Source organism: Halichoerus grypus, chromosome 4 (genome assembly GCF_964656455.1).
Source record: "Halichoerus grypus chromosome 4, mHalGry1.hap1.1, whole genome shotgun sequence".
Lineage (NCBI taxonomy): Eukaryota > Metazoa > Chordata > Mammalia > Carnivora > Phocidae > Halichoerus > Halichoerus grypus.
The window spans coordinates 114,729,004-114,748,275 of record NC_135715.1 but is presented as its reverse complement, the minus strand read 5'-3'; the positions used below and the strand labels follow the sequence as shown (position 1 = coordinate 114,748,275).

General features: G+C 41.0%; 1 protein-coding gene across 8 annotated transcripts in view; it reads right to left on the bottom strand.

Moving 5' to 3' along the window:
- The window catches only part of LYPD6B (LY6/PLAUR domain containing 6B), a 165,880-nt gene that overhangs the window by 81,735 nt on the left and 64,873 nt on the right, over nucleotides 1-19,272 (bottom strand). For 2 of the 8 annotated variants that reach the window (XM_036092570.2, XM_078070771.1), the window contains exon 2: nucleotides 1,991-2,061. The exons of the other annotated variants lie outside the window; for them this stretch is intronic. The gene's annotated coding sequence lies outside the window, so the exon portion shown is untranslated. The remainder of the gene's footprint in view (nucleotides 1-1,990; nucleotides 2,062-19,272) is intronic. 8 annotated transcript variants of the gene reach the window in all.

The window sequence follows — 19,272 nt, the reverse complement described above, 5'->3', positions numbered from 1 at the left end:
ATCCAAATCAAAACCTCAATGAGATACCACCTCACACCAGTCAGAATGGCTAAAATTAACAAGTCAGGAAATGACAGATGTTGGCGGGGATGTGGAGAAAGGGGAACCCTCCTACACTGTTGGTGGGAATGCAAGCTGGTGCAGCCACTCTGGAAAACAGTATGGAGGTTCCTCAAACAGTTGAAAATAGAGCTACCATATGATCCAGCAATTGCACTACTGGGTATTTACCCCAAAGATACAAAAGTAGGGATCCAAAAGGGTACATGCACCCCGATGTTTACAGCAGCAATGTCCACAATAGCCAAACTGTGGAAAGAGCCAAGATGTCCATCGACAGATGAATGGATAAAGAAGATGTGGTATATATATACAATGGAATATTATGCAGCCATCAAAAGGAATGGGATCTTGCCATTTGCAATGACATGGATGGAACTGGAGGGTATTATGCTGAGCAAAATAAATCAAACAGAGAAAGACATGTATCATATGACCTCACTGATATGAGGGATTCTTAATCTCAGGAAACAAACTGAGGGTTGCTGGAGTGGTGGGGGGTGGGAGGGATGGGGTGGCTGGGTGATAGACACTGGGGAGGTTATGTGCTCTGGTAGGCGCTGTGAATTGTGCAAGACTGTTGAATCTCAGATCTGTACCTCTGAAACAAATAATGCAATATATGTTAAGAAAAAAAAAAAAAGAAGATAGCAGGAGGGGAAGAATGAAGGGGGGGAATCGGAGGGGTGGACGAACCATGAGAGACGATGGACTCTGAGAAACAAACTGAGGGTTCTAGAGGGGAGGGGGGTGGGAGGATGGGTTAGCCTGGTGATGGGTATTGAGGAGGGCACGTTCTGCATGGAGCACTGGGTGTTATGCACAAACAATGAATCATGGAACACTATATCTAAAACTAATGAGGTAATGTATGGGGATTAACATAACAATAAAAAAATTTTAAAAAAATGAAAAGGCAATCCACAGAATGGGAGAATATATTTATAAATCTTGTATCTGCTTAGGACTTGTATCTAGAATACTTAAAGAACTCTTGCAACTCAATAATAAGACAACCCAATTTTTTTAAATGGGCAAAGGATCTGAATAAACATTTGTTCAAAGAAGATGTGTAAATGGCCAGTTAAGTGCCTGAAATGATGCTTAACATCATTAATTATGCAAATAAACATAAGAAGATACCAACTAGCATTACTGTGATAAATAAGATAATAACAGGTGCTGTTCACAATGTGGAGAAACTGGAACCTTCATACACTCCAAGCTGGAATGTGAAATGGTGCAGCCACTCTGGAAAACAGGCAGTTCATCAGAACATTAAACACAGTGTTACCATGTGATCCAGCAATTAGAATTGAAACGTATGTCCACCCAAAAACTTGATCATGAACTTTCATAATAGCCTAGAAGTGGGAACAATCTGGGGCGCCTGGGTGGCTCAGTCAGTAAAGCATCCAGCTCTTGGTTTTGGCCCAAGTCATGATCTCATAGGGTGTGGGATGGAGCCCTGAAACAAGATCTGCACTCAGCAAGGAGTCTGCTTGAAGATTCTCTCCCTCTGCCCCTCCCCTCGCTTAAGTGCTCTCTCTCTCTCTCTCAAATAAATAAATCTTAAAAAAGTAAAAAATAAAAAGTGGAAACAAAAAAAAAAAGAAAGCTGTAACATAAAAGCATAGGAGATGAAATGAATTCAGGATTCCAAATGGAGATCAACAACTACCTTCATGTTGAAACACTCTAAGACACTGCTTTGTGTCAAAAGTTCTTTGATAAAAACTCGATGCTTAGAGTAAGATACGGAAACCACAGTATTTAACCAATGTGCAAGCAGCATAATCCCAGAGATTAATGAAACTCCAGATCACAACCGTTTCATATATTTTTGCTAAGCAGGAGTGGCTCGTGTGATGAGGATTTGTAGTTCAATCAAATTATCTTCTCTACATCCACTTGTGAACATAATACTCACAACATCCATGTGATTAACCAAAGCAGCCTAGTCCAGGAGGGTTGCCAACGGCAGACAGCAGTGTGGCATATCTAAACAAATGAACATGGAAAGGTATCATTATAACTGAAGTTGCAGACATTTAGGATATAAGTTTTTTTTAAGTAAGTAGGAAACTTTAGACAGGGGAGGAGTCCTAAGGAGGTCCTTAGGCTCAATAATCTTTCCCAGCCACACACCAGGTGCAAGAAGGACTCAGACTTCATACAGCATCCTCTTGTCCCCAGGTAGAAAGATCTGGTGGGATGCAGATGAAGTGAGTGCAAATTTTAAGTAGTGGAAGGAATAGGGAGGAAGAACACAGTGGATGCTCCTCTCCCCAGTCATGGAGAATCGCTTCATCTGGCCCTGCTATAACTCAATGGGACCAGGCCCCCTTCCTTTTCAGAGGCACAAACCTTTGGTTCCCCGGCAAGCACCCTGAACTGTGTCTCCAGGTGTAAAACAGAATTTGCCAAGTGCCTAAGATGGATGACTAACTCCTGTCCCTCCTTGATCAATCACTTAGACATTGTCTGCCTAAATAAACTCCTATGGAATGACCATAGGACACAAGCCAAACCACTCTGATGTCCAAATTAAAATACCTGACTTTTCCCCCTTCCCCTCCCCTTCAAAAAGCATTTAACTTTTTTTCCCTAGAACAATAGGATCATAATACATCTGGAAACTTGCCATTTTGGCAGCAGGGGCTGGAGGACAACAGAGCAACACAAACTACATCCTGAGCAAGAGCCTAAGCTCCTGGCTGTGTCTGGGGTAAATCCAAAGCAGAGAAAGGCAAGGCTTAAGGTGTGAAGGGAGAAGAGTTTCTGCTTGAAGTCCTGTTCCAACAGACCTCTCAAGGGCATCCAGGGAAGAAGAGTATGCATTTACTATATTTGAGCACAAAGCCAACAGCACCCAGGCTCCTGGACCAAAAGTGAGGACCTGGGATGGAGCAGAAGTATAAATCTGGGGGAGTAAGAAGAAAGGAAAACAGAGAGCCACTTTTTTTTTTTTTTTCACAGAAGGAAGAACAGTACCAAGAAGGACTGGGACCATGACAAAAGAAAGATGAGACAATGTTTCTGTTCAGCATGCTAGCCCTCCGTGTCAGGTACCTGTCTCTATGCCTCCTTCTCCCTCCTTCCCTGCTGCCAAGTCCTGAGCTGACATCCACTCAAGAGTCAGTACACAGAGCTCCTACTAGCACCAGGCATAGAGTTAGAAATGAAGGACACATGGAACCACAAAAGACCCTGAATAGCCAAAGCAATCCTGAAAAAGAAAAGCAGAGCTGGAGTCATCACAATTCCAGACCTGAAGCTCTATTACAAAGCTATAGTCATCAAGACAGTACTGGCACAAAGTATGGGACTGGCACAAAGACACATGGATCAACGGAACAGAATAGAGAGCCCAGAAATAGACCCACAACTCTATGGTCAACTAATCTTCAACAAAGCAGAAAAGAATATCCAATGGAAAAAAAAAAAAAAAAACAGTCTCTTTAACAAATGGTGGTTGGGAAAATTGGACAGCAACATGCAAAAGAATGAAACTGGACCACTTTCTTACACCAAACACAAAAATAAACTCAAAATGGATGAAGACCTAAATGTGGGACAGGAAACAATCAAAATCCTAGAGGAGAACATAGGCAGCAACGTCTTTGACCTCAGCTACAGCAACTTCTTACTAGACATGGTGCAGGAGGCGAGGGAAACAAAAGCAAACATGAACTATTGGGACTTCATCAAGATAAAAAGCTTCTGTACAACAAACAACAAAACTAAAAAGCAGCCTACAGAATGTGAGAAGATATTTGCAAGTGACATATCTGATAAAGATTTAGTATCCAAAATCCATAAAGAACTTAGCAAACTCACCACCCAAAAAACAAATCCAGTCAAGAAATGGGCAGAAGACACGAAGATACATTTCTCCAAAGAAGACATCCAGATGGCTAACAGGCACATGAAAAGAGGCTCAACATTACTCATCATCAGGGAAATACAAATCAAAACCATGATGAGATGCCACCTCACACCTGTCAGAATGGCTAAAATGAACAACACAGGAAACAACAGATGTTGGTGAGGATGTGGAGAAAGGGGAGCCCTCTTACACTATTGGTGGGAACGCAAACTGGTGCAGCCACTCTGGAAAATAGCACAGAGCTTCCTCAAAAAGTTAAAAATAGAACTACCCTATGACCCAGCAATTGCCTATTAGCTATTTGCCCAAAGGATACAAAAACACAGATTCAAAAGAGTACATGCACCCCAAGGTTTACAGCAGCATTATCAATAACAGTCACACTAAGGAAAGAGCCCAAGTGTCCATTGTGTCCATCGACTGATGAATGGATAATGATATGGTATATACACACAGAGAAATATTACTCAGGCATCAAAAAGAATGAAATCTTGCCTTTTGCAATGACATGGATGGAGCTAGAGTATATTATGCTAAGAAAATCAGTCAAAGAAAGACAAATACCCTATGATTTCACTCATGTGGAATTCAGGAAACAAAACAGATGAACATACAGGAAGGGAAGAAGGGGGAAAAAAGAGCAAGAGAGGGAAGCAAACCATAAAAGAACAAACTGAGGGTTGCTGGAGGGGCGGTGGGTGGGCGATGGGCTAAATGGGTGATGGGTATTAAGAAGGGCCCTTGTGATGATGAGCTCTGGGTGTTATATGTAAGTGATGAATCACTGAATTCTACTCCTGAAACCAATATTACATGACATGTTAACTAACTAGAATTTAAATAAAAATTTAAAAGGAAAAAAAAAAAAACAATGAAGGACACAGAAGAATTCTATGGGTTCTCTGCTCTTAAGATACAAAGTCCAACAAAAAAGCTGGATAAAGCCCACTGGAGTCTCCTCTATTTCAACATGAGCACCACGAGCTGTGCATGCTGCCAACATCACAGGAAAGACCTGTGGCTCTGTCAAGCCCTCAGCATACCCCTTTCCTCCTTTCGAGGGTATCTTCCCCTCCCCAGTAGATATCCTTGCTATTACACAACTGGATTTGCTTTCCCTTGACTCAAAGATTCTCTCCAGTTGAAAACCAGGAGGAAGACACTCATGAAACTTCTTAGTGATTTATACTTCTGTATGAAGGAGTTAACTGCACCCATACCAAAGGGAAGATTTTCAGATGGAGAATTTGAGGGTATGCAGAGAGCAGCCCAGGCCTGGCACCTGTCCTAATTCCTTCAGGCCACGCTCTTAAGAACTATCCCGCTTGCTATATTTTATATATTCTCAAGCCTGGGAAATCATTAACGCTCTAAGTAATTCCACATGTAATAATTCTTATATTTGTTTCCTTATGAGGGTCTTAGAAGTCTAGAGGAGATGGCTTTTTTAGAACCTTCCTAAACATACAGATTTGGGTCATTCGTGCTGGACACGTCCCCAGTAGATAGCCAGCAGAGGACCTCCTTGTGTTTGAAGAACAACCCCATATGCAGAGTTTTAGGAAGCATGCAATAAACCCCAAGATTGTTATTCACCCACTCAGCATGACATTTCAATCAATCAGGAATTATCATTTTTCATCAGAAAAGAGATGAGATCCCCCTGGTGAGTTCTCCCTTCCTCTCATTTGTTAGGTTAAGGTAGGTGGCCTATGTAACTCTATTCAGATTTTCTTCTGGAGTACAATCAAAAGGATCAGAACACTAGGCAAGATTAAAAATAGAGCCATCTCTCAAGAGAAAATAAAAGGCAGGTGTTATGTTCTTCCTTGGCATGTCCTTAAGCATCTGAGCAATGAACAGATACATAACCTTTTACACCCCATCTTGTTGCTATTTTGTCAATACAAACGGCTCTGTAATTGCCTTGAGAAATTCTGACTTGTTTTAAAATGTTATTTTTAAAGAGAAAAAATTTAGGACATGTTTCACATTCAAAGACGCTATTACTACTGTTCACTGAGAACATGGAGTACCTTACACATTCCTTCAAAGGTCTCTATCCAGATGAGGCAAAACCGCTGAGTATTACCTTAACACCAAATAAAACACAGTTCTATCTCCACTTTCCATCCTTGTGAGACTCATGTAATCATAGCAGCTGCTCATCAATAATATGAGGGGAGATGCAGTACCCTTGATTAGAACCAGAACAAGGAATCAGTTTCCAGAAAATTTCCCTAAAGTCCATGATTGGGATCTATAACTTAAACCAAACAACTTGCTCTATTTAGACTGGCCTCCCAGGAGATTTCAAATGCTATCTGAAGGTATAATTTTTGTGTCTGCATTCAATAAAATCTTACAGGGGAAAAAAAAAAAAGGAAAAAAAAAAAAAACCCTACATGCCATATCCAAATCTCTGAAAAGCCAGCTGGAAAAATGTAATTCAATTCCAGAAAAATTTATCAAATGGTAGGTGTAGCCAGGTATAAGAAGAAAAATGAGACACAAACCTAATTTTCAAGAAGCAAATGATGCCAATACCATATCTAAGTGGAAAGAGCCACTTGGATAATGGGTTATGTTTTTTCTTCTAAATAATCAGTTGCATGACATAACTTAGTTGAAAATATATCTTTTAAAGAAATTAAATACCTAAATATGGGGTCCAATTTTTTTTTCCTTAAAAGAAATAGTCATTGGCTTATACAGTATTATATTTTGAAGATACACCTCTGACCATTGACCTCAGGGTTATCAGCAAAGAAGACCATAAGGTAGTATGTGAGATGCTGAGTGATGAGGGCACCATTACACCCCATAAGCCAGAAGTAGTCCCAGGACTCAGCCTATGATCAGACACAAGTTAGCTATAACAGAGGAAACAAGGAAGTGGGGCAGCCTCTAAAGAGATCAAATTTTCTGCTTCTAGCCCATACTCTAAGAGGCCCTTTTGCTACAACAAGATCCTGGATAAGTAGAACAAACTTTATATTGCATTTCTGACCACCAAAAAAGTACAGAATATATTCCAAAGAAGTGTACGCACAAATAGAGAGTGAGAGAGAGAGAGAGAGAGAGAGAGAGGAAGGGAAGAAAGAAATGTAAGATAAATTCAAAAGCGTTAGTGGCAAGCATACACACACGTCAGGGTTGCCCTGGGAGCAGATGCTCCAGCATGAGGAACTGAATGCTGGGTCCCTCACAGGGTTGGGGAGCTGAGCCTGACACTCATGAAGTCAAGACCCTTGAAGCGGGCTAACATGGTCCTAGGTCAGTCCTGCCCCCAAGCTCCAGGACACAAGAAATGCAAATCTTCTTGGAGAGAAGCTCTCAATTTAAGTCCTTAATGTTGCTATAAATTAAATTTAATCAAATATAAGCTCTCAAAAAAAATTTCCTCAAAACACAAGAAAATAAAGCAACATAAATGAGAGTTGCCAGGAACAGAAGGACACCCACCCTTAATTTCCAAATATTTAGCACTCTCAGAGAGTACTAAACAAAAATATTTAATGTAATAGAATATGGAATAAAAAATGAATGAGACTTTGAAAAATATTAAAAAATGATCAGAAATATTCACAAATTAGCCCAAGAGAATTTTCAGAGACAACATAAAATCATTTAAATTAAAAACTCAATGGACAAGTTAAACCTCATATTTACCAGAGCTGAAGACAGAGTCACTTGAACCGATAAGAGTTCTAGAAAAAAGTGACCAGAATGCAATAAAAAGAGACAGAAAGTATTAAAAGGATATTGAGAGGCATGGAGCATAGACTAAGAAAGTTGAAAATGGAAGTCCTAGGAGAGAATTGAGATTGGAAGACAGGCAGTTTTGAGACATAACGGCCAAGGTTGATGAAAGACACAAATACAAAGACACAGAAAACACTCTATACCAAGCAGAATAAAAAGAATTCCATATCTAGGCACACTAAAGTGATACCGCAGAATACCAAAGACAATGACATTATAATATCACCCACAAAAAAGATCAACAATTAGATTGACAGATTTCTCAACAGCAACAACTAAAGTCGGAAGACAGAAGTGTACCAATCTTCAAAGTGTTAGGAGAATAGAAATATTAACTGTATTAAAAAGAAACCACAGTCCCAAAATGGCGTCACTTAGGCCAAGTCACCAAACTGGGGCTTAACACCTAACCTAATTGCAGTTTCAACCTCCCCCAGAAATGTAAGTCTTAAAAGGTCAGTCAGGAATTTTCTGATAAGCACCAATGAGGTAATCTGTCACATGGGCCCAGAAGATGAGGTAAATTTTATCTAGTCAGACCCCTGAGTTCCCCTAAAGTATGGTGATGTCACCTGGAACAATCCTGTCTTTTTTTTTTGCTAATAACTTTCTTGCCCCATCCTCCTTCCTATAAAAACCTTCCATTTTGTACAACTCCTCAGGGTACCCCTCTACTTGCCAGAAGGGATGCTGCCTGAATCATGAATCCATTAACAAAACCAATTAGATCTTCAAATTTACTCGGTTGAATTTTTCTTAACAACTAGAACACCCAATAAAGCTTTTTTTTTTTTTTAAGAAGGAGAATGGAATATATTCTTTTAAACAAAAACAGAAAGTTTACTACCAACAAATTTCCCTAAAGAAATGCCCTAAAGGTTGTACTTTAAAGATTTATTTATTTGAGAGAGAGACAGAGAGCAAAAGCAAGCGAGCACGTGTGTGCAAGGGGCAGGAAAGGACAGGGAGAGAGAATCTCCAGCAGATTCCCCGATAAGTGAGGATCCCAATGCGGGGCCTAATCCCACAACCCTGAGATCATGACCTGTGCTAAAACCAAGAGTCAATGCTTAACCGACTGAGCCACCCAGACACGGGAAGGATGTACCTTAGGAAGCAAGAAAATGAACCCAGAGGAATATCTGATATGCAAGAAATGACAAGCAGAAAAGACGGTAAATACATAGGTAATTTTATACAGGTATTTTTACCAGTCGCTGCAAAACAATGCTAAAACTAAAGTGTATCTCATGGTGGTAAAAAGTCAGAACTAAAATATTAAACACTATAATTCATGAGAATGATTAAAGTACTCCCAGAGGCTGTGTTCCTTAGAAAGGGGTTATGATCCTAATGAACTGCATTCACAAAGGGGGAAAATGGCACTGGGGCCCTAATTGGCCTGGACCACACCAGGACTCCCCACTTTCCTTCTCCCCTTAGACCTGCCCCTCCCCAGTTTGTGGGGAAGAGTTGGGAGGTAGGGGAGAACCAGCAGATCTGACGTGCTTCCTGACAGAAGGGGATTCTGGGTCGGTCCCTGAGAGAGGAGGAACAGCTCAGCCAAGAAAAGGCCTGGAGGCAGACAAAAGGCAGTGTTTTTGCAGCCAAACTTTCAGCTGTGTCTAGAAAGTAATCCACTTACTTCACTTTCAGACCAGACTAGGTGTGGCTTTGTTGGTGAAGGGCTTTGTTGGGGCCCTGCATTGTTTAACTTCGGCAAACAGGCTTGGGGATTAGGGATTTGTGAAGACACTTCGCTGCCTGGTAGGGGAGGATGTGTTTGAGCTCCTGGGTCTCACCAATGGAGAGTTTTGGGGTGGCAGGGAAGAGATGACCTGAAAGGTCTATGTTTGACTGGGAAAGTCCAATTTCCTCCTGGAATTTTTCTGCTAGGTACAATCTGAACTCATCGACCCACATTAACTTCCTTCTTGAGAAAATAAAAATCACAACCAAAGCCTTCCATCTTCAAAGGCTTCCTTGTGACTTGGTTACCCAGTTTGGGTCTTGAGTGTTAGGGTCGGCCTCCAGGAAAATTACCCAGAGAAGCTTCCTGAGGCCAGTTCATTACTTTTCATAATTTGGATGGTGGGGTTGGTGAAGGGAGAAGCCGGTGAGGAGCTGCACTATAACTGGAATCCTAATTTGTAGAATACAGGCTCCTTTTTACATAACCCTAAAGCAAACAGCATAAGGTTAACTGGCAAGGGAGAAAGTGAGTAACATACTTCAATGCCAGTAACAAGTTACTGAAGACTTATCTGTTACTAGGTTCTCTCTACCTCTGAAGCTCTCCATTAGAACAATCGGTGAGCAGTGGAAACCGTGAATGACCACCCTGTTATTACAACTCCAGAAGCATTAGAAGTGATTCTAGGGGCGCCTGGGTGGCTCAGTCGTTGAGCGTGTGCCTTCGGCTCAGGTCATGATCTCAGGGTCCTGGGATCGAGACTTGCATCAGGCTCCCTGCTCCGCGGGAAGCCTGCTTCTCCCTCTCCCACTCCCCCTGCTTGTGTTCCCTCTCTTGCTGTGTCTTTGTCAAATAAATAAAATCTTAAAAAAAAAAAAAAAAGAAACGATTCTAGTCCTGAGAGCCGCTAAGGACAAAAGGTGTTGCCGGGTTAAGAATACCCAGCTATTCCAGCAAGCATACCCGTTCATAGTATCATATGATGCCTCAGTTACATAACGTGTCTTATAACCCCTGCCTAAAAAACAGACCGGTGTATTTAATACCAAACATCCATTACCTATTTTTCCCTTCAAGCATGTAACTGCCTTGAGTGTTAATATAAATTTTCTGCCTATATGCACAAAGACAATGCCCAGTAGAAAAATTGTCACTGATAATTACAAGGCAGTTTCTCCCAGCCCCAAAGATGACTATATATTGATATCCCCCCAAGAAGTATTGCATTCAAAATCCATACAACATGCGGGGGGGCAAGGCAGTGAGAAATTAAGAGACATTCTTTAATTTTTTTTTTTTTTTAAAGATTAGAGAGAGAGAGAACTCAAGCAGGAGCAGGGGGAGGGGCAGAGGGAGAGAAATCTCTAGCAGATTCCCTGCTGAGTACGAAGGGGACATAGAGTTCAATCTCACAACCCTGAGATCATGATCTGAGCCGAAATCAAGAGTAGGATGCTTAACCGACTGAGTCACCGGGTGCCCCTAGAGATATTCTTTGATATTTTCAAACAATGAAATTAACACTTCAGAAAATCAGTCCCCAAACATCTATGAGATTTCACTATGCTACTTGGTTATGGCAGAAATAGGAAGAATCAGCCTTGGATTCCACAGGAAAGAGTCCCGAACAAGAAAATCATGTAGCAAATGAGCCACGGGGATCCTGTTGACTAATATCATATTTCTTAAATATGTGCTACTAAATCATCCAAAACCGCATGAATTCTTGATATGAAGATTCATAAAGTCTTTTTAGTGCTAAAAGAGAGGTTTAAAAAAAAAAGTCCTTCCTTCCTCCTTTAATCAATTCACAGAGGCAGAGATTACCAGTCCATGGTTAACTCCATGGTAATTGTCCAACTTGAATTATATGCAGACCTTTTTTTGAAGAAAAATGTTTGGGGCACCTGCGTGGCCCAGTCGGTCTGACCCTTGGTTTTGGCTCAGGTCATGATCTGATGGGTCATGGGACTGAGCCCCACGTGGGGCTCCAAGCTCAGCAGGGAGTCTGCTTGAAAATTCTCTCCCTCTGCCTGCCTCTCTCTCTCCATCTCTCTCTCTCTCGCTCGCTCTCAAAGTAAGTGAATAAATCTTAAAAAAAAAAAAAAAGAAACAAAAAAGAAAAATGTTCCCTCAAATCCCCCCAATGTTAACTTTGTTGTTTTTAGTGTGTTCCTTAGAAAACAACAATATAAGACCAGGTACAAAATCTTTAGATGTGTCACCCTTTGTCTATACAAACCAAAGCACGTGTATAAACAGATACAATCCAAACTACAGAACAAACAGCATTCAAATTAACTGTAGCTTAACATGTTAGATCATGTTCTGCTGAAACCACACTGCTGCCCCGGTGAGGATATATATGGTACTGGCCACTGATTGCCATGGCATGGGTCCTTTTGAGCTCGGCAAGCATTTACTTCTGTGTCCTATGGGAAGACTGGCTACTCCCACCACTTCCCTTCTAGAAGTGCTGTGAAACCTTTCTTCATCAGCCTGCTCTGTGAGCATTTGGTCTTTAAATGCAAACAGTGCTTTGGTGTCAAGTTAGTTCTACCCTGGTTTTTCTTAGGAACCCTCCATTTTAAACAGGTTCTACTTGACACTAATTTGAACACAAACCTAAATACACATTGGAAATCATAACCCGGTGCTTAGTTATAAGACAGATACCCAATGAACCAGGATGGGCCTAGGTAAAATTTTTATCGCCATGAAAATGAAAGCAACATCTTAAAAACCTTACCTAAGACTCACAAATCCCCGAGGTTACCAAGGCTCAGAGGTCTTCACCTCCCAGTGTGAGAAACTGCCCTGTGGAATGCTGTCTGTGACCAGGTTCCTACAGAGAATCTACCTTTAGTGTGTCCTTGAAACTAGAGACATACTTGGATCAAAACTTCGAGCTGGAAGAGCAGGTGTAAGGAATATCAGATCTGACAGAAGGTAACTACGAAGACTGCCAAAAAGCAAACACAGCCTACAGACATGGGACTTGTTCTCACCAGTGCTGAGTGCTCTTTCTGAGCCCCTGGCTCTCTGACGGTGACCTGGTTTTCATAATAAAGCAAATGCAATATTTAAGGCCTTTCTCAGAGACTATAGTCCAGAGAGATGTTAAATATCATCCCAACTTCCATCATCACTGTGCTAGTTTATTTTTGTCATTTGCGCCTCCACTAGCTTGAGATCCATTGTCTGCCCTGCTCTCACTGTCAACCGGGAGGGTGGCCCCTGCAGATCGCATCCCCCAGGTTCCTGGGCAACTGACTTGTGCTGGGTTTGGCTAATGGAGGAAGTTGCAGGAGACCAGAGCAAGGGAGGAAAGGGAGGTTGGGGGCAGGGTTCCTCCTAGCCCCACATGCTTCAAGCCCAGCATCACCCATAGAAGTGGCGTCCCTCTGCAGCCCCAGCCCCAGCCAGGACTGCATCCTCCACGGCTGCAGCTCTAAGTGTTCTTGAGACCCTGTTTCCTTCCCTTCTCTCTTCCGTCCAGAGCTGGCCATGAGCCCTCCCGGAACACGCCTTCTCTCTCTTGTCCCCTCAGCTCACGGCTCCCATGGCTTTCTACGGCTGGACTCCCCCCATCCTATCACCCTGCACATACTCTGTGGGTAGAATCCACGGAATTCTCCTCATTTGAACCAATGGTGTGAATTCTGCGTCCTGCTGGGGCCATTTAGGACACAATCCTCAAATCTGGTCAGGCAGATCAGAACTATGCAAACCCCTAGGTACAGATTAGATGCCCAAAAATTAACAATATAAACAACAAAAAAAAATCACCATCTATCAGGGAAGCAAACCCATGAAGATAATCACATAAGCAAAAGTGGCCTTGACCCTCTAAGTCCAGTCCTGAAAAATTTAGCTAAAAAAAAAAAATAATAATACCTTTTGGAAATAAAAAAGCTATCTTCGTGGAAAAGTTTATTACATCATCACCTATAGCAGGGGAAATTTTGGAAACAACCTGAATGTCCTACAGTAAGAAAATAAATTATAACATTATCAACTTGAAGGACTAGTATGCTACTATGAAATAGTATTAAGAATTTATAGCAACAGGGGCACCTGGGTGGCTCAGTCGTTAAGTGTCTGCGTTCGGCTGGGGTCATGGTCCCAGGGTCCTGGGAGGTTCTGCAGGAAGCCTGCTTCTCCCTCTCCCACTCCCCCTGCTTGTGTTCCCTCTCTCGCTGTGTCTCTGTCAAATAAATAAATAAAATCTTTTTTTAAAAAATGGATATTTGAACAGATTTTGTACATACATTTGAACATCAATATTTTAATTGTGTAAAAATAAATATACATGCACCTCAACACTAAATAAAATTTCACAAAACTAAATCCCATGCTGGAAGACTCAGATTCTAGGTACTGTGTATTTCCTTTCTAAAACTTCCTTAGAAATAAAACAAAGGGCATACTATCCAGAGGCCTCACGGCTACAGCCAGGGACAGGAGAAGTGCATTCTGAGAGATTAAAGCTCCTCCAGACTATTTCCCACCCTCCGATCAATAATCCAGCCTTCAGCTGGACATTTAATGTCCGCCTCTGTTTCTTTCCTCTGCAGTGGAAGGAGTACCAACCCCTTTACAAGACTGTGAAGTTAATGAAACCCAATAAAACCGCAAAAATATATATATTTTTTTGCTTTCGTATGCCTGCTTCCCTGTCTATACTAACTGTATATGCTGCCTCGAGCTGGGGCAATTTAAAACGAAATCCTTTTCTTTGACAAATTTTGTGGTGCAGTGCTTGTGAGCTCTGTTTCAGAGATGGAGCGCTTTCATTAATAAGTGGTAAGATGAACACAGTCATTTGGGGGCCTTCATTGGAGGTTTTAAAATATGTTTCCTGCTCCTCCTTAAAAAGATCCTATCTAGCAGAGTGATAACAGATTGATGGCTATGACCTTCTTCACGTTCTCCTAACTCCTTTTAAAATGAAATCAAGGGGCGCCTGGGTGGCTCAGTTGGTTAAGCGACTGCCTTCGGCTCAGGTCATGATCTCAGGGTCCTGGGATCGAGCCCCGCATCGGGCTCCCTGCTCGGCGGGAAGCCTGCTTCTCCCTCTCCCACTCCCCCTGTTTGTGTTCCCTCTCTCGCTGTCTCTCTCTGTCAAATAAATAAATAAAATCTTTAAAAAAAAAAAAAAAAAAAATGAAATCAAGGCTCTTGCTGCTGCTGTCTATGGGCCCGGTGCCAAGGCACGATAATGAGGGCTTCATACCATCCCCCACCCTCAAGCCTGCCATCTCAGTTCATTGGTAATGTGTTAATGCCACCAACAAGCACATCAAAAGAGGGGCAATCCAAGAGAAACACGCTTTCCCCATCCCCAAGGCGTGTAGCCTTTAAACAGCGGTTGTCGGAAAGACGATGTCTTCGTACTGAAGACAAATATGACACCGTACCAACATTACAACAAAATGCTTTTACAGACATAAAGCTCTTTATGCTTTAATTTTAAACTGATGATTTTATATCTTCCTAAATTATACATTTTAGCAGAGTTTCCTAATCTAAAACATTTATTTGTCTAGAATATATACGGACTTGAAATATTGCCATTCCTATTTCATAGCTGAGCGGATGATAATTTTCTTTAATTACACATTAATTCCAGTGTACTACCTGGCTAGGCAGTTATTGTTTTAACGGGGTAAGGATTAATGGGCAGTTGTTCTGCTATACTCTGAAGAAGAAATAGAGGAATTATACATGATTCATTTTCTCACTTCTCTGAGCTGAATAATATTAACAACACTGTCACCTTACATTTATAAAGCACTTTTCATTTTCAGAGTGCCTTCGTATCTGGGATTATGTTTTCCTGGATCTTTTACCCTTGACAGATTTTTCCAGATAACACACAACTCTACAGTTTTTCAAATTTCTGATGCCCAAACATTTTATGTGCCTATGTTTATATCAACAGGATGCAGTAAGAGGTAGTAGAATAACCACAGCCTTTGGAGACCAACAAACCTGGGTTCAAATCTCGGCTCAACCAATACTCCATGACCTTGGGTGAGTTACTGTGATTATCAGTTTTGCCATACTTACAATAAGGATAATATCCACTTCCAGGGCACTTGGGTGGCTCAGTCGGTTAAGCATCAAACTCTTGATTTCAGCTCAGGTCATGATCTCAGGGTTGTGAGATCAAGCCCCACATCAGGGTCCACGCTCAGTGTGGAGTGTGCTTGTCCCTCTCCCTCTACTCCTACCCACCCCAAAGAAATAAATAAAATCTTAAAAAAAAAAAAAAAAAGGATAATATCCATTTCCATCAATGGCTATAGTAAGGAATAAATAAGATGTAACTTATTAAAAAGAGTCTGTTCTATATCTGGCTGGCACATAGCAGGTGTTTAATAAGTAAAAGTTATTGCTATTATTAGCAGCTATCTTCCTCTGTCTTAGACATTGTCTTGCCCTTACCTGACTTATTTTCTTCAAAATATTTGGATTCAGAGAGGTATGGAGGAAATAGAAAATCAAGAGTAATAACATTAGTTCCAGAAAGTGTACTAGGGGTCTTACATTGGTATTATCTCAGACACCTTCTGTCCTGAGGGGCCTACTCGAGCAGTCTGCAAATATTCATCCATCTCTTCTACTTTAAGAGAGTATAAAGTTAACAATGCCTTGGATAAACCCCAATACTCATCATTTGGCATTCCTGTATTTTCAGTTTAAAAGCATGTATCAAACCTAAGAAAACATCTCAAATATGGAATACCCTTTGGTTGCCGTGGGAGCTAGGCTCCACAATGGTCCCTGAGGATCTCACCTCCTGGTGGTCATGCCTTTAGTAGTGTTCTCTCCTACCCCCAACCCATACTCTGAAGTCAGACTGGTCTATTATGCCACCAACTAAATGAGGTAGAAGTGATGATGTGTGACTTCTGAGGCTGGGTCCTAGAAGACACTGGAATTTCTGTCTTGGTCTCCTAGATCAATTGCTCTGGGGAAAAACCAATAACAAGGTCATAAGGACACTCAAGCAGTTGCCCACATGAAGAGGGACCAACTTCCCAGTTACGTGAGTCACCTTAGACATAAATCCTTCAGCCCTGGTCAAGCCTTCAAATGACTGCAGCTCAGGCCAACATGTGACTACCTCATGAGAATAAACGATCCAGAAATGCTCAGCCAAACCAATTCTGATTTCTAGACCCACAGAAACCCATGAGAGATAATAAATGATTACCGGTATTTTAAGCAACTAAAATTTGAAGCTGTTACACAGAAATAAATTATTATTACAGTCACAAGTGTAATTTAGCAAGAATATGGATTGGAATGACATGACCCTTCACCATGTAAGCACCAACCCAGAGAACATCTCCAGACCAATGATCTGGTCTATAATATAGAGACCACTTTCATATTTTAAATATCACCACCTCACACATTAACAAATTCCTCAAATCCCATACTAATTCCAAAAACCTTTTTAAAAATGATATATTTGATTATATAGAAATGTAAAATGTACATGGAAAAACTATAAAGTAAAAATCTCATGACAAATGAGGAAAATTCTCAGCAATGTATGATAGAGGATTAATACTCCGTATAAATCAATAAAAAATAAATCATTCAATAATACAACAAAAAGCAGTTATGATTGAGAGATTCAAATAAAAGAGAAGGGCTTCAGAGACTGTGCTCTAGGGCACTCCAGTATTTAATTACCAGGAATAAGAGGATCCAGCAAAGGAGACCAAGGAGTGGCTGCTAGGACAGGAAGAAAACTAGAAGATGCTGGAGTCTAGGAACCCAAGGATCAAAAAGAGTTCAAGAAAGAGAGAAGGACAAAATGTGCCAAACCCTGCTTCTGAGGCAACTGCGAGGAGAGTGTTGGCTACTCAATTTTGCTACATGGAATCACTGGTAATGACCATATCACCCAATTTCTCTTCCTACTGTCAATAAAGGTTTGTTGAATATCCATTAATTGCCAGATACATTACTTCTTGGAATTACCACCTCTCCTTGTATGTTGTAACTGCCAATACAGCTCATTCTTTCAGGTTACATCCAAAAGGACAGTGGAGATTCTTGGGGGTGGGAGGATGGGAAGAGAGTTGCAACAATCAGATTCAAGTCCATTAGGCATCAGAATATGAAACACCAGCAAATTATTCATAAATATTAGGAGGAATCTGGGAGACTTCTGACTAATCATCACAGTGATAATTTTATAACTTCTTTATACATAGAGCTGTCTGGATCAGCTGGGTTATGCTGCGTAACAAACAATCTCTCAATCTCTGTTCTGACACACTAGGTCTATCTCTTGCTGAATCGAAGCCCACTGTAGGTCCAGGCACCTCTCTGAGATAACTATCTTCCATGTGCTGTCTTAGCATTCCAGATAGCTCTAAATGTGGAAACATATTTCCAAAATTATCACAACAGGGAAAGAGAACCCTAAAGGGTCTTACACCAACTAATTAGTCTGGCCCAGAAGTGACTCATGTCCAGCCACCACCACTGGCCAGGAAGAGTCACATGACCCGCCCAATTGCAAGAGGGGCCAGGAAGAGAAATTTTCCGATGAAGATGAACTAGATGCAGGTGAGCATTGTAAGTCTACCACAGTCAGGATTCTACTTTTCAAAGGATCTGACATCTAATCATCCATTTGACCATGAAACTATTCCAATAAGGTAGATAGTGAAGTTATTAGGATCTGTTTACAGATGTGAAAATTGAGCTAACAAAGGTTTAAATAACTTGTCTAATTAGTAGTAAAATCTAATTTAAATCGTTGTAGTAAGGATTGCCTCCCAGCTCCATGAGCTTTCTTTTCACAAGTCCTTGCTGCCATCAATTTAGAAAAAAATCATTAGGATCACCGTTATTTGTGGTCATGGTATATATAAAATATGCCACAGAACAGAATACTACATGATTCTCTAAGTACCTTATACAAAAGGAAAGCCCTTTCAAACAGCTGGGATCAGTCCCTTCAGACATATTCTTGGCAATGACTGGCTGATGTCTAAAATAAAAGTCAAAAGTGCTTAGGATGGAAGACTTGGGTTTTCCTAACAACACTTGAGGATCCTTTCTCTACATCTGTCACTAAAGATTAGCCCTCAGAATAGCATTGTGTGAACCCCCTTTATGTTAAAGATGAACTTTAAGTTTCGACATACCCTAGAGTTCTAATTTGCAGGCTGCTGACAGCCCAGCTTTAACAGAGACCAGCTTTTATGACTCGTGTGTTAAACCTTAAGGTACAATTTCCTTTTCTCATATATTTGGGGTTTTGATAGAATTTCAGGAGAGCAGGAAAGAGCTATATTGGAGTTTTCCTTTATCACTACTTAATTTAGCAGGACAAAATGCTAACATTTTGCAAAAAGAAATACATATCCAAGCTCTGGATTCCTAGATCAAAATGAAATATCACTTGGCATTGAGATAAAAGCATTACTTATAATAAGACTTCTCCAAAGATTATGCATTCGGAAAAAAATAGTTGAAAGAGTAATTAGCTATAAGCTTCTATTTTTTCTTGCAATCCTTAAAATTCCATACTGTAATCCTTAATTTAAAAATTGGTATGTGAGTTAAGTACTAAGCAAGAGCCTCAAATGGTATCAAGTCAACCCCTTGAAGCTCTTTTAACTACTCTGTCCACGGCTTTCAGAGGGGAAAAGGAGGCAAAGGAATTTCCATGGTTAAGATAAATGGCACATACCCAAATCTGACAGTAGTCAACCAACTGCTATTCTATTTGTTGGCTTGTTGGTATTAAAAACATTGGAAATTGGGGCGCCTGGGTGGCTCAGTCAGTTGAGCGGCCAACCCTTGATTTTGGCTGGGGTCATGGGGTCAT